An 18,273-nucleotide genomic window follows, 5' to 3' on the forward strand; every position below is an offset into this window, starting at 1 on the left:
AAAAAGAAAGATTTGTCAGTAAAAAAAAGTCAGCAGAAGGTGCCCTAACAGTGGGCAATGAGTGGGGTATCAAGTTACTCTGTTTTTTGTAAACAGTGTCAATTCTGTATTCTGGGCTGAAAAACCTGGCAAATGACAGCTCTCTCTCGTATTTCCTGAGGTCATTTCGTACCATTTTAAAGGATAAATCATAAATAGACCTTTGAACTAAGACAGTCTCGCTGGACCTATCCTTTTGCGACTAACTTCCAGTCTCAATGGGATATTGAAGGGGAGGCTCGATAGAATACACAGTGGAATCCTTGTCCGGGAATGACTGCCTGGCAATTGTTTCATGGAAAACAGGGAGGGGTGGGGGACAACAACCCTGCTCTGTTCACTGGCTCTTTAATTTAGATTACCAATGATAAAGCCGGGGCTACGGCTAAAGAAAGGTAGGATGCATACGCAGAAACATTAGTGCTAATATGCTGCAGAAAGACAAGATAAATCAGCCCAGCTCTCATACATCACTGAGGGAGAAGCTGATTGCAACTTGACCATGTGCCTGAGTAGTCCCATCAGTGAGAAGAGCAGAACATGGATTAAAAAAAACTAGAATGTACCCTTAGGGCTACTGCCGTGCTGGACCTGGGAGAAGTGTCTGGTGTAAGTTTCAGCTTGTTTTATCCACGTATTTACCAGTGTGTTCCCATGCGGGGAGCTTGTTTCTCTTTCTGTGTTTTCATGGAAGCTTCAAGCATGTTTATTTACAGTCGTAGACTTCATTTTCTATGGATATAATATCAACCTAATAAAGTTCTTCATAGAGGACAGTTTAGCCCCGTGTTTATCCAGGAGAGAAATGTGAAAAAGTGATGGTTATCCTTACTGTCCATAGGAAGCCTGTGGGTGAGTTTTGTTTTTTGTTTTGCTTTTTGTTTCGTGGGGAGGTGAGGGTTACAAAGGTGGATTTTAAACTAAAAATTCAGTTCTTTTGCCATTCACTTAAAAAAAAAAAATGCAGTGGTAACCCAGCATTTCTTTCCTCCTGTGGTCTTTTGTTTTGAAAAACTGTGTTTGAATATGTAAGCCAGACTGCTTGGAATGCATTATATTTTATGACTGGGATGTTTGTATTGTTTCATATCTGTTATTAGACAAAATAATCATAAAGGGTGTTTTCTATGGACCTTTTTATATTCCAAAATTAAGTACAGATGGCAATTTCCAACAGTTTTAAAAATTTGTCAATTATTTAATTTAGCATCACTTAAGCATCTGCACAGGGAGAAAGCTGAGATGGTACAGAAGCTGAATAAGCATTGATTGCTCGTCTGAATTGCATCTTTAAAGTTTTCGCCTCAAATCTCTGATTTCACAGTTTATTTTTACCAAATTAGATTATCATATTTCATTATCAAGACTGCAAATGGGTGGAACTCTCTCAGATATCCTACATTTCCCGTTAGAACAGCGCGTAAAGCGCCTGCTGATTGTTACTCTGAGGGAAATTCTCATGCCGGCTCCCCGAGAAGATGGCTTAAATAATGCATGGGTAAGAGTGAAGCAAGATGGAATTTATGGCCCAGACACTGAGTTCGGGCTTTTGTTCAGACGAAAGACTACATAAGTGTGAGCGTATTAACATACTCTGAGGCTCCAGGGGAAGGGCGTAACTGAATGAAATTAGTGGCCACATGGTACTGTCCACGTTATTTCAAAACAAGCTTTAAAACAGTCCACCAAGCCTAAAGTGTGGTTTGAGGAGCTGAGGAAGGGGAAACTTGAAGTGTCAGTTGCAAACAGGATTCCCTGACAGAAAATTCCATGGGATAGACATAGGAAGTGAGTGTTCTGTAGGGGGAGGGTGGCCCTAGAGAGAATGGATGAGTGACTGATGAAAAGCAGCATGGTGGTCTTGTTAGGAAGGAATAAACCTTGACCAGACTGCAGCATTCTATATATTATGTCTTCCATCTTGTCCTAATTAGAGGAATATGTCTGCTGAATCCTAATCTCTTTAATTGTTGATAGAGCAGGCATGCGATTTGCTATAAATACACATGAGCATTCATTTCTGAAATAATGGCTGTTGCCAAATATATTAGACCAACAGGAGTGCTGGACTAGGGAAGGCTGTGCTGAATAGTTGAGTTTTGGAGGTAATGGACCAGTTGAGAATCATTGCACAGCTGGGCCAGCAGCTGCACCCAGTGCTCTGTCAAGTTTGGCCTCCAATTTCCTTGAACTTGTCCTTGTTTGCCAAAATGATGAACATAGCAAGAGCTCGTTTCAAACGAGCCTGCTGCAAGCAAAAAAGACCCTTTCCAAGGAGTCTTTGTCAAGGTATGTAGTCAACAGTAGCAGTGGCCAAATGAGGTATTGATTAGGGAATGGGAAGTTTGAATAGTCATAAAAATAAAAACCGAAGGCAAAGTGGTAGAATGAGGTAAGCTGGCAGAAGACCAGAGTACATTAAAAGGCTGTATTGGGTCATCACTGTCCTAACTAAAGGACATATGGAAAAATCCCATAATAATATCCAGCAATAATTATCTTGTAGTTAGGAAAAATAAATAGGCCTGTGGGTTGGAAGGCAGCCCAGTAATCTCAACGCCTTTTTTCCTAACATTGTATTGTTCTGATATTCCTTGGGACTGGGTCAAGAGGAAGTGTCGTAGAGAGCATTTTATATTAAGAAGCAGTGACTAAACAATGCGATTAGTGGCAAGCCAAAATAAGAGTAGCAAGGACTTTCCTTCAATTTCTTGGTCCTGGCTTGAGCAAGTATTTATTTAGCATGTACTAATTACCCAGCATGTTCTAGATACATACTCTAACCAAGTAGATTATAAACTTTTTGAGAGCAGACATGCGGATTTATACTTCTCCTGTATAAATCCCATTTCTTGAAAACCATTGTCTTGTTATGGTAATCATTGCAAGTCTGTCTACTTTCTTGACTTTGAAGAGGTTAAATATCAAATCTTTGCTATGCGAAGGCTTTATTTTCCCCTTCCAACAAAGGTGACTCTCCTCTCTTAAGATTTGAGAGCTTGTGACTTGACCACTCACAAGTTAGGTGATTTGCGACAAAATACCCCCCAGGAGAGTCTGTTTCCTCTTGTGTGAAATGAAGAAAGTAACCCTCATCCTGCAGGACTGTGAGAAGGAGACGTGCCTAGTGCACAGGCAGTGCTTTCCTCCTTCATAGAAGATAAGCAGGATAAGTCACCATACAGACTGAGTGCGTGCTGGCCATGGAGGTGGAGGTAGATGTGGGGAGGGAATGAGGAGGGTAGCGGGAAAGCTGGCTCAGAATCTGGAGCAGAACCTTTGATGAGAATATGACCTGAGGCAGGATGGTGCCAGTGGAAATGCAGAGGAAAGGATGAATCTGAAATATATTTTAAAGGAAAAATTGACAGAATGTGGCAGCTGCTTATATTAAAGTAAAGTGAAGAAGAAGATTATAAAGAAGGAACAACCATGAGGGCTGAGAGCCAAGATTATGGGTTTGTGATAATGGCAGGTTCGGGTGTGTGTGTGTGTGTGTGTGTGTGTGTGTGTGTGTGTGGTTTGTTCTCCAAACCCCCCAAAGCTGAAACAATACAGTTCTTCAGGGACTTATAAACCAAGAAAACATAAGAAGAGAGAAGAGGAAATTGGAGTGCCTAGTTAACTTATGTAAAAGGAAAGGGAAAAAAATCAATAATAAACCAATAATATAGGACTAACGCTGACAATAGAGTGAGAATTCAAAGGAATTGCCTAAAATGGCAAATCTATGTTTGGAGTTTTTCCCAGACAAGACCCACAATCTGCAAATAATAAGGCTCTTCTGCAATCTTGGAACTTATTTAAGTTTTCCTGAGTTAAAAAAAAATGCCACTGAAAGGATACAAATAGTGTCAGGATTGGGAAGAAAAAGAGCATGAGGAATGGAAATTCTCAAAATAGCTTGGTTTTGAAGAGGAGATGGAAGCCAAAAGATAGCTGGTTGACCTTTCAGAACTTAACCATTCATTATGACTTGTCAGAAAGTTTGACAACTGTTATTCCTTAAATAATTTATTGTGATTTTTCAGGAAATTGAAGCCAAACCACCAACTAGCAAATAGGTTGTGGTCAAATGCTCATTTGCAAATCCTTTATCAGAACAGTGTTGTAAACATCCTTGGGTTACTTTGCAAAAGTCTACACAACTCATCCTACAGTAGAAATCATGTACATTTGCAATAAAAAATTAATAGCAAAAAGACTTTTATGTTAATAATTAAAACATAAGCAGTAAGAATAAGAATGGAAAATGTTTTGAATGCCGGTACTTGGAGAAGAGCAGCTTAATTACAAGATGGTATGGGATGTGGCTATTTTAAAATTGATGCCCACTTTCACTGACTTTAAGAGACTTTGATTTCTTTAATCTTGAAATGTAGGGATTTCCTTGTCCTCCTTGAACTTTACCTTTTTAAAAAAAAATTTTTTTAACGTTTATTTATTTTTGAGACAGAGAGAGACAGAGCATGAACGGGGGAGGGGCAGAGAGAGAGGAAGACACAGAATCTGAAACAGACTCCAGGCTCTGAGCTGTCAGCACAGAGCCCGACACGGGGCTCGAACTCACGGACCGTGAGATCATGACCTGAGCCGAAGTTGGACGCTTAACTGACCAAGCCACCCAGGCGCCCCTACTGAACTTTACCTTTAATAATACCTGCCATGACCAGGATTGTTTTTCACACACTGAAAAAGGAAAGGGAATGTGGATAAGATTAAAAGGGGAAGAAGGAAGGAGGGATACCGAAGGTAACTGGAACAAAAGTTAAAAGAAAGAGGAGAAAGAGCAGGTTTGAAGAATGAGTGAGAAAGATATTGCATGAAGGGAAGTTGAGGGAGTCCTGGCATTGAAAAGAGGAGTATGTTGCTCTTAAGGAGTAAGAAATAAGGGAGACCACTGGGCCTAATAGCTTGCTAGATCAGCCACTAGGGGGTGCTTAAGACTCAGACAAGTTGTTTCTTGAGTTGCAATGCCACTCATGTGATGGGTAGACCTGGGGATGGGAACTTTTGGTCCTCTTAAGTTTCCCCTTTTAGCCCCCTCTTGTCATCTTTGCCTTCCCTATTCAGTGTGGGTACCGTGGCCTATCATTTCAACCACCCTCTTACCAATATTTTCAGTTCTCTCGTTCATCCATTTAATAAAGATGTGTTGAATAATTCCTGTTTGTCAGGCATTGTAGTATTAGATACTTAGAAATGAATAAAACAGATATATGCCAGCCCTTGGCACCTAGCAGGCCAAATAAATACCAACCTTTAATCAAAGCAGTTGTGTTCTTTCTCCAGCCTCCAACCAGATGGCTAAGCACTGCTTGAGGAAATCATGTTACTGTCCAGATTGATGCTGTGATCACTTTATGACCTCCAATCTCAATTGGACCTCTCACTATAGCCCAGCAATCCTTAGTTTTCTAATATATTCCTGACATTCTCTTCCCAACACCTATTTGAAGACTTTTCAACTTTTCTCCAATCTTTGACCAAATCACATCAGTAGATAGCCTTACCTCTTGGCATTCAGGATTTCAACTTCTTGCCACCAAATCTATTACCTGCATAACCCCAATTAAACCAATTGCCTTGAGTACAGTTCAACATGGTGAAAGTCAAATCTGTCTCCCCAAAGCCTTGGAAGGCAATGAAAGTCTTTACTGAAAATTTCTTGAGGAGTCAGCCATGAACAAGAGGGGGAACTAATCCAAGAACACATAGCCGGATTTCCTAAAAATTGTTTTTATATGTCTTTCTCCCCAAAGTCTGGCTTCTCATGGCAGCCATCAATTTACAGATGCTCCTGACTTAGGGTTGTTCACCTTAATGATTTTGTGACTTTACAATCATGTGAAAGCAATATGCATTCAGTAGAAACCAAACGTTGAATTTTGACTTTTGGTCGTTTCCCAGGCTAGGGATAGGCAGTACCATATTCTCTTGTGATGCTGGGCTCCCAGTTGCCATGTGATCACAAGGGTAAATAACCAATACACTTACACCCATTCTGTGTTTCACTTTCAGTAAAGTAGGCAATAAATTATATGAGGTATTCAACACTATATTATAAAACAGGCTTTGTATTAGATGATTTTGCCCAACTGTAAGCTAATGTAAGTGTTCTGAGAACGTTTAAGGTAGGCTAAGCTAAGCTATGATGCTCAGTAGGTTAGATGTATTAAATGCATTTTCAACTTCCATTGGGTGTATTAACCTGTTGATAACTTACGATAGCCCTATCATAAGTTGAGGAAGATATATATACTCTTTTTCTGTCCTCCTTCTCTGCCTCTTCCCCTGCCCCCATGTGAATTCACCTTATCTTACTCCTGTCTGTCTGATCTCATTCCTTTGTAGGTAGAACAAACTAGTCCATCTTGATGTCTGTCATTTTCCTCCCACCCCTTACCTCAGTCAGCACAAGTCATAGATAGTTCAGCGGGGAAATCATTCTGAGTGAGAGGAAGGCATTGCAAATATTGGTGATTTAATACATACATATTTTTTAAATTGTCCATTTGTGTACATCCCTTCCACCTTTCCACAGGTTAAAATAAGAGTTTTTTCCCTCCCCTGATTTCTCCACCTGTGTTCTACACCTCATTCACCTCCATCTTTATGGGTTGCTTGCTTTATGCACACTTTATTCTATTTGCTGTAAGTTTCACCTTTTCATCTCTAGTGGATCCTGTTCATCAGAGTGTACTTGGACTCTACCTGCTCCAATCTTAAAAGAAAAAAAAAAAAGATACAACAAAACCTTTATCTTCCCTACATACTCTTTAATCTCCCTAACTTTTTCTCCCCTTTTATAGCTAAACTTCCCAAAGCGATAGCCTACATTTCTTGGGTCCTTCCTTCCCCAAACACTCCTCAACCACTATGGTTTAAATTCTACCTCAGCCACTTCATGAAAGCCCCTCTAGCTAAAGTTGTCCACTGTCTACTTGTTCTGAATGTGAAGGGGATTCTGAGTCCTTAATCTTTCTACAGCATTTGACACTGTAGAACACCATCTTCTTTGAAATATAGTTTTCTTGTAGCGTCTTGGTGCTCTCCTACATTGTGGTCTCTGTGAGTTTATCTTTCTTATTACTTTTATTAAAATACAGGTGATATTCAGGGGCACTGTTCTTTTCTGACTTTGGGAGGAATAGGGTGGGAGTTCCATCCATTCCTGAGCCTTCTGTTAATATTTATATGCTATTGACTTCCACGCTTGGGTCACACCAGCCCTCACCTAAGGAAGTAAGATAGGGATTTCTGCTTGGAAATCTCCTCCAAACTCAAGTGGGACTTGACCCCAGAATTGGGCATTCAGGAGAGAGGCCTCTTTCTCTGACCCACCGCATTAATTTGCTAATAAATTACTCTCTCTCCCAAGCACTTCCCTCAAAGACACCTCACCATCATTATCTATTCTGTTATATTGATCTCCTTTGGGGCTGAAACACTAACTCTGAAATCTTCTTACATTCTTTCTTACTCTATTATTTATAGATAAACTTGATGGAAATTATCCCTCTAATTAAACCAAAGATTTGGAACTCAAAGCCTTTTTTGTCCCATAACTGGTTATTAAAATAAAAAGTGCTTTGCCTTTCTGTGTTTTGAATTAAAAAAAAAAAATTCTACTTAGCCACTCAGTTGGCTTCTTTGTTTCCTCCAGGTCTTTTTGTGTCCTTGAGGTAATCGAGTGATCCTGGAGCAGTGCAGGGGGTCAGCAGGGCTAGTGGGGCAAGGAGACACAGAGCCTTTAATATTTTAACCTACACTGGAAAGCAAAAGGTAAATGAGTCGGTTTTTCTTGTGGTCTGAGGAGTCATCCAAGAGAAAAGACTTTTAAGCCTAAACACGAACGTTCACAAAAGTACCCCTTTGCTTATATAAACAGATTCCTCATCATCTGAAACTGTACCTATGTCACTTTAAAACCAGAAATGATGGGAAGAGTCTAATTTTTTTTTAGCACTGTGGGAGTAAAATAGATTTGCAACTGAGGACATGGCCATGTGCAAGTTGTGGTCAAAAAGAGAACTAAATCTGCTAGCCTTGTTCAGTTTTACCCTGATCAAATGGGCACAGACTAATGTTCATCCAGGCCATCCTATAAAGGCAAAGGGGTAAATATTTAAGAAATTCTTTTGAACCTTTGAATTCTAACTATATTTTGGAAAGGTTTCATGTGACATAGAGGAAGTCTAGTGGCTTAGGACAGAAAAATAAATATTTACATTGCTTATTTAACATATTTAAAGCTATTTTGTTGAAGAATATAGGATATATGTTAACTATAATGAGAAAAAGAAAGCGGAACACCTTTCATAAATTCACATCGGGTCGTACCTAAGTTAATCCGAATTTTAACTGTTAATCAATGACCGAGAAACTGGAGAAGGTGGGGCATGCTTCAGTTGTTGAGCTCTTATCATCCAGGCATGCAATTGCATTTTGAACAGATTGGAATCAAATGAACAGATTATTGGGCCACCTAACAAAACGGGCATCCCAGTAATCAATGTCTGAAATAATAAAAACATGAATTAAATGTTTTTTGATCAATATTATTCACACAACTCATATCCTTAATGATAATGCTTAACTGAAAGACAGACCTTTGCTTCAAGGTTCATTTGCAATCCTCAGAGAACTCTAAATTTGTTTTGACATCCCAGTGCTTCTGGAAAATATGAGTCCTGTATTTCATTTTGTGGAATTAGAGTGGACTGCATAATAACGTGCTCTTACATAACACAGACCATCTCTACTTTTTCATTCTAAGTTTTAAAAAGAGAAATGTGGAGGGGCACGCAGAGTGGGAGGAGCCTTGGAGCAGAGTGAGGAGCTAAGTGTATAATTCTGTCCTGTCAATGGTGCTCGTACTTTCTTTTACATAGATATGTGTATTTATTTTGAGGGAGAGAAAGAGTGAGCATGAGTGGGGGAGGGGCAGAGAGATAGGGAAAGAGAGAATCAAAAGCAGGCTCTGCACTGTAAGCGCAGAGCCCGATTCGGGACTCGATCCCACAAACCGTGAGATTATGACTTTAGCCAAAATCAATAGTCTGACCCTTAACCGACTGAACCACTCAGGTGTCCCGTGCTCATACCTTGCTTAAAGCATTAATTTGTGCAGAGATCTGAACACTGCAGGCAGCTATTTGTCTGAAGCTGACATTTCTGTTCATTTAGAGGACAGAATTATGGTCCAGCTTCATCATAACTAAGTGGAGTCCTATAGTTTTTCCTAATCTAAAAGGAGAATGTAGGAAGGGCTTCAAACTCTTTAAAAAGACAACTAAATTCTAAAATTCGGTGTTGGAACAAGTATAAGCTTATATTAAGTCACATTTGGAGCACTGCAGAAGGAAAGACCTGTGGATGTGGTCTTCCCAAAATACTAGCATCAGGGCAAATCTGTCAGCGTCCTCAGCTCATTCTGTAGCGGAGAGGCATGTGGAGCTACAAAGACAGACGACTCGTCTCTCCCTTGCAAAATGAGTCCTACGTTTTTCAGGCCATTCTAGGCCTCTGGGGAGGACAGCAGTTCGTCCAGAGACCCAGACAATGCTGCAATCATCCACGTATGTCATTTTGCCTTAGAACTAATGGTGATCTTCCACAGGAGCTCCTGATGTTTGTTCAGAAATCAGAGCGTAGGTGGCTGGAGAACCATTTTGACTACAACAGTTGAGAGCTGGTCCAAAGTTGGAATAAGACAGAGGCTACCTTATACTGCCCCTGATCAACTACCATTCACAGCATAAAATCAAGATTTTATTTTATTTTGTCATTTTTGAGACATAACAAACACTGCATTCCCCAGCTAATAGCATTAGCCAACTAAATTCTTTCAGGAGTGAGAAGAGGTTCTATAATATTTGTTCTTTGAGATGTTCCTCAGTCTTGGAGGGACTGGCATTTTACCCCGTGTCCCTTTAAGCTATCTGTGTGCTTGTTTCCATTCATTCATTGACTCTTATTGTGTACCAGGCATTATTCTAGGCATAATCTGTAGAACGGTGAGCAAGACAGATTTATGAGAATGGTAAAGTGTTCACCCAAGAAAGCCTCTTCAAAAGGCACTTTTATTAGCACAGGAGCTTAGTATCATCACTTTATATTGTCCATAGCTCATGTGGAAAAGGAAAATTTTCTTTGTCTAAATCATAGGAGGTTTTGAGTCCTTTGTTTTTAAAGTCCCAGGAACACTTCTTCAACTTGAGACTACCCAAGGCCATTTAAGTGACACAACCTAGGTCTCATCTTTGTTACTTATTCTTTAATGTGAATGGCACTTGAAAGGGCTTAAAGTAGCCTACGTGAAGAAGAAGGGCTCTTCAGATAATTTTTTTCTAAAAGCAGAGATATCTACTCTTGACCCAGATGAATGTCCTGACTTCTAAGTTTTTGCACACTTCAGAAAGGCTTGACTTCCTGCTAAATAAAGTGTTTGCCAAAAAATGAAAAATAACACAAGGAAAAACAGCCAGTCAAGAGCCTGGCATCTGGTAGGTGCTTAGTAAGTGTTTATGGTACCAAATCTGAAGCCAAGCAAAAACTTATTCGGAAGCCAAAGGTTAAGTTAAAAAACAAAACTGGCTTTCTTCTCCTCTATGAGAATCTCTAGAATGATTCATTTCCTTTTCTGTAAAGTGTGAATACTAATCCTTAGCTCATGGATTTTTAGGGAGCCTAAGTGAGATAAAACGGGAAAGCTCTTCATAAACAATTAAATTCTTTTCAAATAGAAAGTTTATTATGAAAAAAAAAAAACAAGCCTGTAGCCTTGATAAATTCATTTATGTATTGTGTTCTCGTGAATAGCAACAAGTTAAAAAACAAACAACTAATATGCGCTATTTTGACCCTCCCCAATGAAAATATTAGAAATCTTTTTGTTGGAGCACCTGGGTGGCTCATTCGATTCAGCATCCGACTTCAGCTTGGGTCATGATCTCACGGTTCGGTTTGTGAGTTTGAGCCCACATCAGGCTCTCTGCTGTCAGCGTGGAGCCCACTTCAGATCCTTTGTCCCCCTCCCTCTGCCCCAACCCCTATAGAAATCATAGGAAATCAACCCGGCTCATGCGTGTTCTCTCTCTCTCTCCCTCAAAAATAAACATTTAAAATATATATATATTTTAAAAGTTCTTTCCCCTATGGGTAATTTTATACCTGTATATTTTGAGGAAAATAGTAGAAAGCAAAGGAAGGCCAACATCTTGAAAAGAGTTAATGCTAGATTTTGTGTATTGAAAATCACAGAAAATTGGTCTCTGGTATTTAGATATCTTCACGCATGTCACTGTGTGGGGTATATAGGACTAGAGAGTGTGTTCAGAACAACTCGACTCAATCTTCAAGTTGTAAGTCCAGTCACTAAGCCATTTGATCCCTCACTGCATCTGGTGACTTTTACTAAGTTGAGCCATACAAAATTGCTAATATTCAACCACTTTGGGCCTACAAAAGTGGCAATTGCATATATTCAGCCTAATGTCATTATATTTCTGTTCTTGCATGGGGATTCTTTTGTTTATCTGTTCAGTCTGATATAGACAGCTAGAGGGTAGGGATTATGTCCAATATCTAAATTGAAGCCTGGAAGTCTGAGCTCACACAATATAAAATATGAAAAGAATCCATAAAATATCTTTTCACCTGAGCTGTAGATACTATTTCTGACACCCTTCATGGAGACATTGCAGTGGAAATCATAAGTGTTTAATAGCTGGGGACGCCCTGAAGGTGAACTCCTCGCTCCCAGGGAATGATCAGCTCAAACTAGGAGCCATCCTGGAAACTCTGGTACCCCGGGGGTACTGCACTCCCCTGGAATCACCTCCTCATCTCTTATTCCCACTTCTTTCCCACCTAGCCTCCCTATGCTGTCACGGCTGCTTTTGCCTGAGCTTACCAATTAGAGGGATTGAGGTATCTGCTGCACTGCTTTTTAAGCCTTTTCTATGGTATCCCCTAGAATGGCAGCCCAAAGTAGGAATGCGTTTTACATCAGGACCCTGTACACTATGCTGTATTACATATGTATGTGGCTGATGTATTTATATCTATATCTTGTATATATATTACCAAGCCAGTTCCCAATTTTGAGAAGCTGTCCAGAATATCTTTTTTGAAATTAGGGTCCAATTAAACTTGTGGAGACTTTAAAGCTTCATGGGAGAGGGAAAAAAATGCCAGCTCAGTCTTTAAGCTTTTTATCCCCCTTAAGCAGCTGTGGCCTGTATCGGTTTATGTCAGGATTTGTTTTCCTATTCCTGTTTTTGAGCAGCCACAACCTTGGAGACGAGCTCTAAGATGGGGCTATGGCTTCAGTTACAAAGTTCTGAAACCCATATAATTAATTCTAGATGGTAATGGCTCATTTCAGTTGCTGTGGAATGTCTTAGAGTGACCAGGAATATCACCAGCATTCTGCTTTTATACGCATGGATATAGCCGGTGAGGTTATTTATCTTTTGCCTGTTTCTTATTCCTAAAATGATTTTATGATTTTATCCTATCTATAAGTTGATATTTAAGTCTATAAAAATCCTGTGTAAAGCCATCAAACTGAATGTATATTAAGGATTATGCTATTTGGATGAGCAGCTTGGGAATATTTAGGCTTTGATCAAAACCTTTGCAATGTTTTCAAAAGAGCTGTAGCACCTTTTGCTCAATTTAAAAATTTGGTATAAAACTTGTATATTTATTTCTATTAGAATAAGAAAAATAAACGCCACTTGCCAGCCTTGGGATTCAGATAACTTACCTAAATGTGGCTTGGCCAGTGGCCCACTGCTTTTAATTCACAAAAAGCCACATATATTTTCTTTTAAAAAATTTTTTTAATGTGTATTTATTTTAGAGAGAGAGCACGAGTGGGGGAGGGACAGAGAGAGAGAGAGAGCGAGACAGAATCCGAAGCAGGCTCCAAGCTCTGAGCTGTCAGCACAGAGTCTGACACAGGGCTCGAACTCACAAGCGGTGAGATCATGACCTGAGCTGAAGTCTGACACTTAACCGACTGAGCCACCCAGGCGCCCCTCACATATATCTTCTAAGGCGAAAAAAAGAGACAGTTACTTCTCCCTATAAGGTTCCATCATTATCAAACCAGACTGTATCATATCTGAAACCCTGCTAATTTGCAGGAATTAGAGACATCAATAAGACTTTTCTTATTCGAGTTTCAGAATGTTGCTCAAAAGGGATACTTGTGAATTCACTCGCCTTCCATTTTTCCTGATTTTTGGGGTGTGGAGGCTCTCAGCAGAGTGTTTTGATGGGTATTGGCATGCTGTCTGCCGGAGAGAGAGCTGACTCAAGTGAAATGTGGCAATCACAGGACATTGCTTTTCAAGAACTTGGAGAAATGCCTCCCAGAGTCCAGGGTTAGATGGAGTGTTGTGGAGGGTGAGGCACAAAATCTAGATGATTTATCTCAGCTTCTGACCCATTTTATATCCTTGAGTAAATCACTTAACTCTTCTGTGCCTAGGCTTTCAGTTGTAAAATGGAAATAAGGTCCCCATTTCCTAGACCTCATTTGAAGGGATATTATACATTCTGACAAAAGGAGGAAACAAATTGCTCTTGGCACTGAAGGAAATTCCACAGGGGAGTTGCAACTTTTTTTTGAGATGGTAGCATTATGGAGATAAGCAAATGATCATCCAAGGCAAATATATATTAAAACGAGGGTAAGTCCTTCGGATCCAACAAACATTTCTTGTGAAGGTAGTATATTCTAGGCAATTTCCCATTTACTCTTCCATGGTTCTTTAATCCTCCCAGTCAGGAGGGCCGGGCGGCAGTTGGTTAGGGTCCTGTTACTGGTTTTATAAATAAAGAAACTGAAGCTTAGAGAAGTTAATCAGCCTGTTTGAGCCATACAACAGGAGAGAAGCAGAGCCCAGGAGCAAGCCTTCTGGTGCTGGGTCCCATATCCTCCTCATGACACACCACCTACCTTTGAGGTGACATGAAAAGATGTGAGAACTAAAATCACATAAATCTAAAATCCAATTTCTGAGACACCTGGGTAATTCAAATACCTGTATTTAGTTTCTAAATTGTAACTTAGTTTCTACAGTCCTTCTCTCCTGGAATCAACTATACCTCTCTAATGTATAGATTATCACCTTGTTTCAGCTTTATTGTTTCTACCAAATATATGTTAACTTCTAAATGTTTTTTACTGGTACTTTTAGTCCCTGTTAACACAACTCTTCAGAGGCATATATGTGCAAAGCTAGGATTCTTTTTGAAAATATATGACTGACTGGCTTTTGGTGAGCAATTGTAGCAGCATTGTTATGCCTGTCTTTACAATTTACAACTTTTAGGTTAAGGAACTTTTTAAGCCATCTGGATGGTCTGCTAGTTGCCCAGCCCTGGTTGTGTATTTCTTACAGTGTAGGATTTAATACTCATGGGGGTTCTGTTGCAGTCATACTGTCCTGCACAAAAAAGTAAAAGCTGTTGTGTCACCAAACATGCCCTCTCTTTGCCATGAGTTAGAGATTATGTTTTTGAAATCTTGTCCGAGAGGCTGAACAGCTGAGCAAATTCTTGCTTTTCTTTCCAGCTTCCCAAGCATCAGCAGTGTTGCCAACCCCACCTCACTTAGGCTCTCGTTGTCTATGAACAGTTCAGGCTGACTGGAACACGTTTATTGAATGCCCATTCCTTGGGTGCATTAGTCAAATGCAATTGATTGTTATAATACACCACCAGCTCAGGGAAGGTAATGGGGCTCTTTAATTGGAGATGCTACTTTAGAGGACAGAGTGTAAATCATTGAATACAAAGTCCAATGATTTTTTTCCACAGTGACTACAACGTGTCCATGATTGCACCCTCAATATAGTCAGACAAAAGAGGAATGGCTGATATTCAAGACTAGGCATTGGGAGACTCCTAAGAACTCTAAGATTCGTCCTATTTTCATCTTGTCTTGAAATATTCTCATGTGTCCTACTGAAACCTTGGTTCAGAGGGATGCTACTGTGTGTGTGCATACATGTACATTTAAGATGACAATTAAAATTTAAAAGAATTTGTTAGAGAATACTCTGGAAGCCAAGACATCTCAACTGTCTTCCATTCGTTACAAATACGGTCCTGGGACCGTATTTTTTAGAAAATATCAGAGTGGCTCCAGGTCTTTCCTCCTTAGCCCTTCAGCTGCTACCTTTTCTTTCCTAATTCAACAGTCACACAGCTGAAGATATGTACAAGTGCGATGATATAAATCTTTATTTATAAAGATTTCCTTGCTGCCATTGAGTTTAAAGAGAAGAGTTTAAAGTCCAGTCCAAGACCCAGATGACAAGCCACTCCCTACTCCAGACAAACCTTCCTCTTCCAGGCTTTCTTTATACCTTGTCAGGCTATGACACCAATTAGACCCAGCCCTCTTGCACTCTTTGGTGTGCCTCTCAGAGTAAAGACCTCTCCCTCTGCCCTTGCTGCCTGCATCCTGGAATACACCTAGCCAAGGGCTGGTCTGAATCTCTTTCTTTGTGACTGTTCTTAAGACCCTGGGGAGCATTAGGTATGAAGGACCTTCTGTCTTGGGAGAGCAGTGACTCTACTAACTGTTGTGAAGATAGTGCTGTTTAATTCCAAACATATTAAAAACCTGCAGTGTGAATAGATCTTCATTATTTTTTGTTCTCTTGCTCTAAGAAGATCCCTAAGAATAGAGGCAAATAGACTGAGAAACCTTGTCTGTGACCCCTCCGTGACTCAGCCAGCATTGCAAATTGGCTGTGGGAGTTGGGCTTTGAATTTGTTAAAACAAATTACTGAAGTTGGTGCTCTTTGCATTAGAATCTGCACTTGGCAATGAATTAATTCCACACCCACCTTGTGTGAAAAAACAAAGCATAAGGTTAGAGAGGCAGGGACACATAACTAGAGATGGAGAGGTGACGCTTGGGCTCTGATCCCACAATCATTTTTGTCTAGGTTCTTCCCTCCCAGTTTCCCTCAGTCATTTTCTTTTCTCTTTGTCCTGCTTGTGCCCAAAGTGAGGATGAATGGTTGCTGATGGGCCCATTCACATTCTCATCTTTTCCTTACATCAAGACATTCTAGTGTCCATGTGAGGTTGGATCCAGAAGGATTCTGTGTGTGGCAGCTGCGGGACACCTATTTCTACTTCATCCATTTCCAAGAAGGACCAAAACCGCAGCTGGGGCACATAGCGACTTTCCATCTTTTAACTTTTTTTTTTACAATGAGAATGTATTATTTGTGAAGTTCATTAAATATATATATAAATATAGGAAAGTTGCAGCTAAGTTTTCTGGGAAGAGCACACTGAATTGCTTCCCAAAGAGAGTGTTCAGGAAACCAAAGGTGGGCGTAATGGAAGTTTTTCTTTTTTTGTTTTGGTAGTGGTTGGTCTATTTTTATGATGGATCAGGAGAGAGGTTTTTTTCCATACTTTTCAGGAAACATACCTGCTCAGCCTGCAGATGAGCCAGGCATTGTACATAGCTGGCCAGGGCGGCCCCCTACCTGGAGATTGAATAGAGTGGGGGAATCTCATGCCCATTTGCTGACTGGAACCAGAGAGTCCATCATTAAAGATGGGTGAACATAACATGTTACTCAGGTGCTACTGTCCACACCCCTTCCCTGCTGCCTCCAGAGCTTTGGTGGACTTAGAGCTCAGGGTAGCTTAGGGAGGTGCAGAGGTCAGGGCTATTCTTAGTTTTCATGAGAGCCTGTGCACTATAAAAAGTGCTTCTCTAGGCTACCAGCCACCAGACATGGCACCGCATCTTCCTTGACCTGAGAGTGACCGCCCATAAATGCACGTTGTATGGTAGTTAATTGTTTCTATGTCCATCTTCCTTTTATCTGTTAGTTCATTCGGGGCGGGAGTCGTGTTTTGTCCATCTCTATTTCTAGCACCCAATACAGCGCCTGACAGTTGATGCTCAAGAAATGACTGTTGGGGGCGCCTGGGTGGCGCAGTCGGTTAAGCGTCCGACTTCAGCCAGGTCACGATCTCGCGGTCCATGAGTTCGAGCCCCGCGTCAGGCTCTGGGCTGATGGCTCAGAGCCTGGAGCCTGTTTCCGATTCTGTGTCTCCCTCTCTCTCTGCCCCTCGCCCGTTCATGCTCTGTCTTTCTCTGTCCCAAAAATAAATAAAACATTGAAAAAAATTTAAAAAAAAAAAGAAATGACTGTTGAATGAATGATGTAAAGTCTGAACTTCAAACAATTGATTTATAAATGCGCTTTTGAGAACTGGGGTTTTCCTATGGTTGGATATTAGGGAAAGGCCTAGAAACGCAACCGTTAAAAACGGGTACGGCTAAATCCAGTGTTTTGGCTTTGGAACAAACAGCCTATGTTCAAATCCTGGCACTTCTACTCACTAGCTGATGACTTGAGCAAGTTCCTTAACCTCCCTCTTCCTCAGTTTCCTCATCTGTAACCTACAGATACCAAAATTATCTACCTCCTGGTCTGGTGGTTAGGATTCAGTGAGACAATTAATGCAAAGCTTTAGCAGCAGGACACACAGACAAGTTCATTTCATTGTTCATTCTTAGCCATCGTTATTATTCAGAACCTTTAACATGGGAATCATTCTAGTTGGTCAAGTTTTCTGAAAACCCGTTACATACCACAGTGTTTCTTATTTAACTAATTTAGAGATATAGCTTTTAAAAATGGCTTCTACTTCCCAAAACAGTATAATGAACATCCTTATCTTTAACTCCGGAACGTTATCATAAGCAATCATTATTATCCCGTGCCTAACGCAGGAATAAGTGCCCCAGCTTGTAGGTACGTGTATGGTTGACAGGCTTTTCTGCTCTGCTTTTGGAGTTCTTCTGTCTGACCTTCCTCAATGGTCAGCTCTCAACGGCCTACTTTTAGTACCTTCTCTCACCGTTAGAATTTTCTTTTCTAATATGCTGTACTCTGGGGAATCAAAGCATATTTTAATTATATATAAATAAGAGTGACTTGATGAGGCTCTTAATGAGCTCTCTCATGACAAAAGTGAGTGATTTTTGCAGTTTCCAAATCGGTTATCTCCTATTTGTCATCAATATTCCATATATTTATGACAGATGAAGTCTTGCCAGACACGAAAAAGTTATTGTTCTATTTTCTGTCCTACAGTTTTAACTGGAATTCAACATAATGCCCTTGGGCTGGGGCTCTTAGCACTTCCTCTAAACAGAAGGAAGCAGCCTG

The 18,273-nt window shown here is 40.3% G+C and overlaps 1 protein-coding gene across 6 annotated transcripts in view; it reads left to right on the forward strand.

Annotated features, from left to right (window-relative positions):
* Window positions 1-18,273, forward strand: part of RAPGEF4 (Rap guanine nucleotide exchange factor 4) — a 292,034-nt gene that overhangs the window by 112,596 nt on the left and 161,165 nt on the right. The window contains exon 1 of one of the 6 annotated variants that reach the window (XM_030326358.1): window positions 583-648. The exons of 4 other annotated variants lie outside the window; for them this stretch is intronic. The gene's annotated coding sequence lies outside the window, so the exon portion shown is untranslated. Of the gene's footprint in view, window positions 1-582; window positions 649-18,273 lie in introns of those variants that run through there. One more of the 6 variants, XM_030326359.1, reaches the window with a different exon arrangement.

This window comes from Lynx canadensis, chromosome C1 (assembly GCF_007474595.2).
Source record: "Lynx canadensis isolate LIC74 chromosome C1, mLynCan4.pri.v2, whole genome shotgun sequence".
In the NCBI taxonomy this organism is placed as follows: domain Eukaryota; kingdom Metazoa; phylum Chordata; class Mammalia; order Carnivora; family Felidae; genus Lynx; species Lynx canadensis.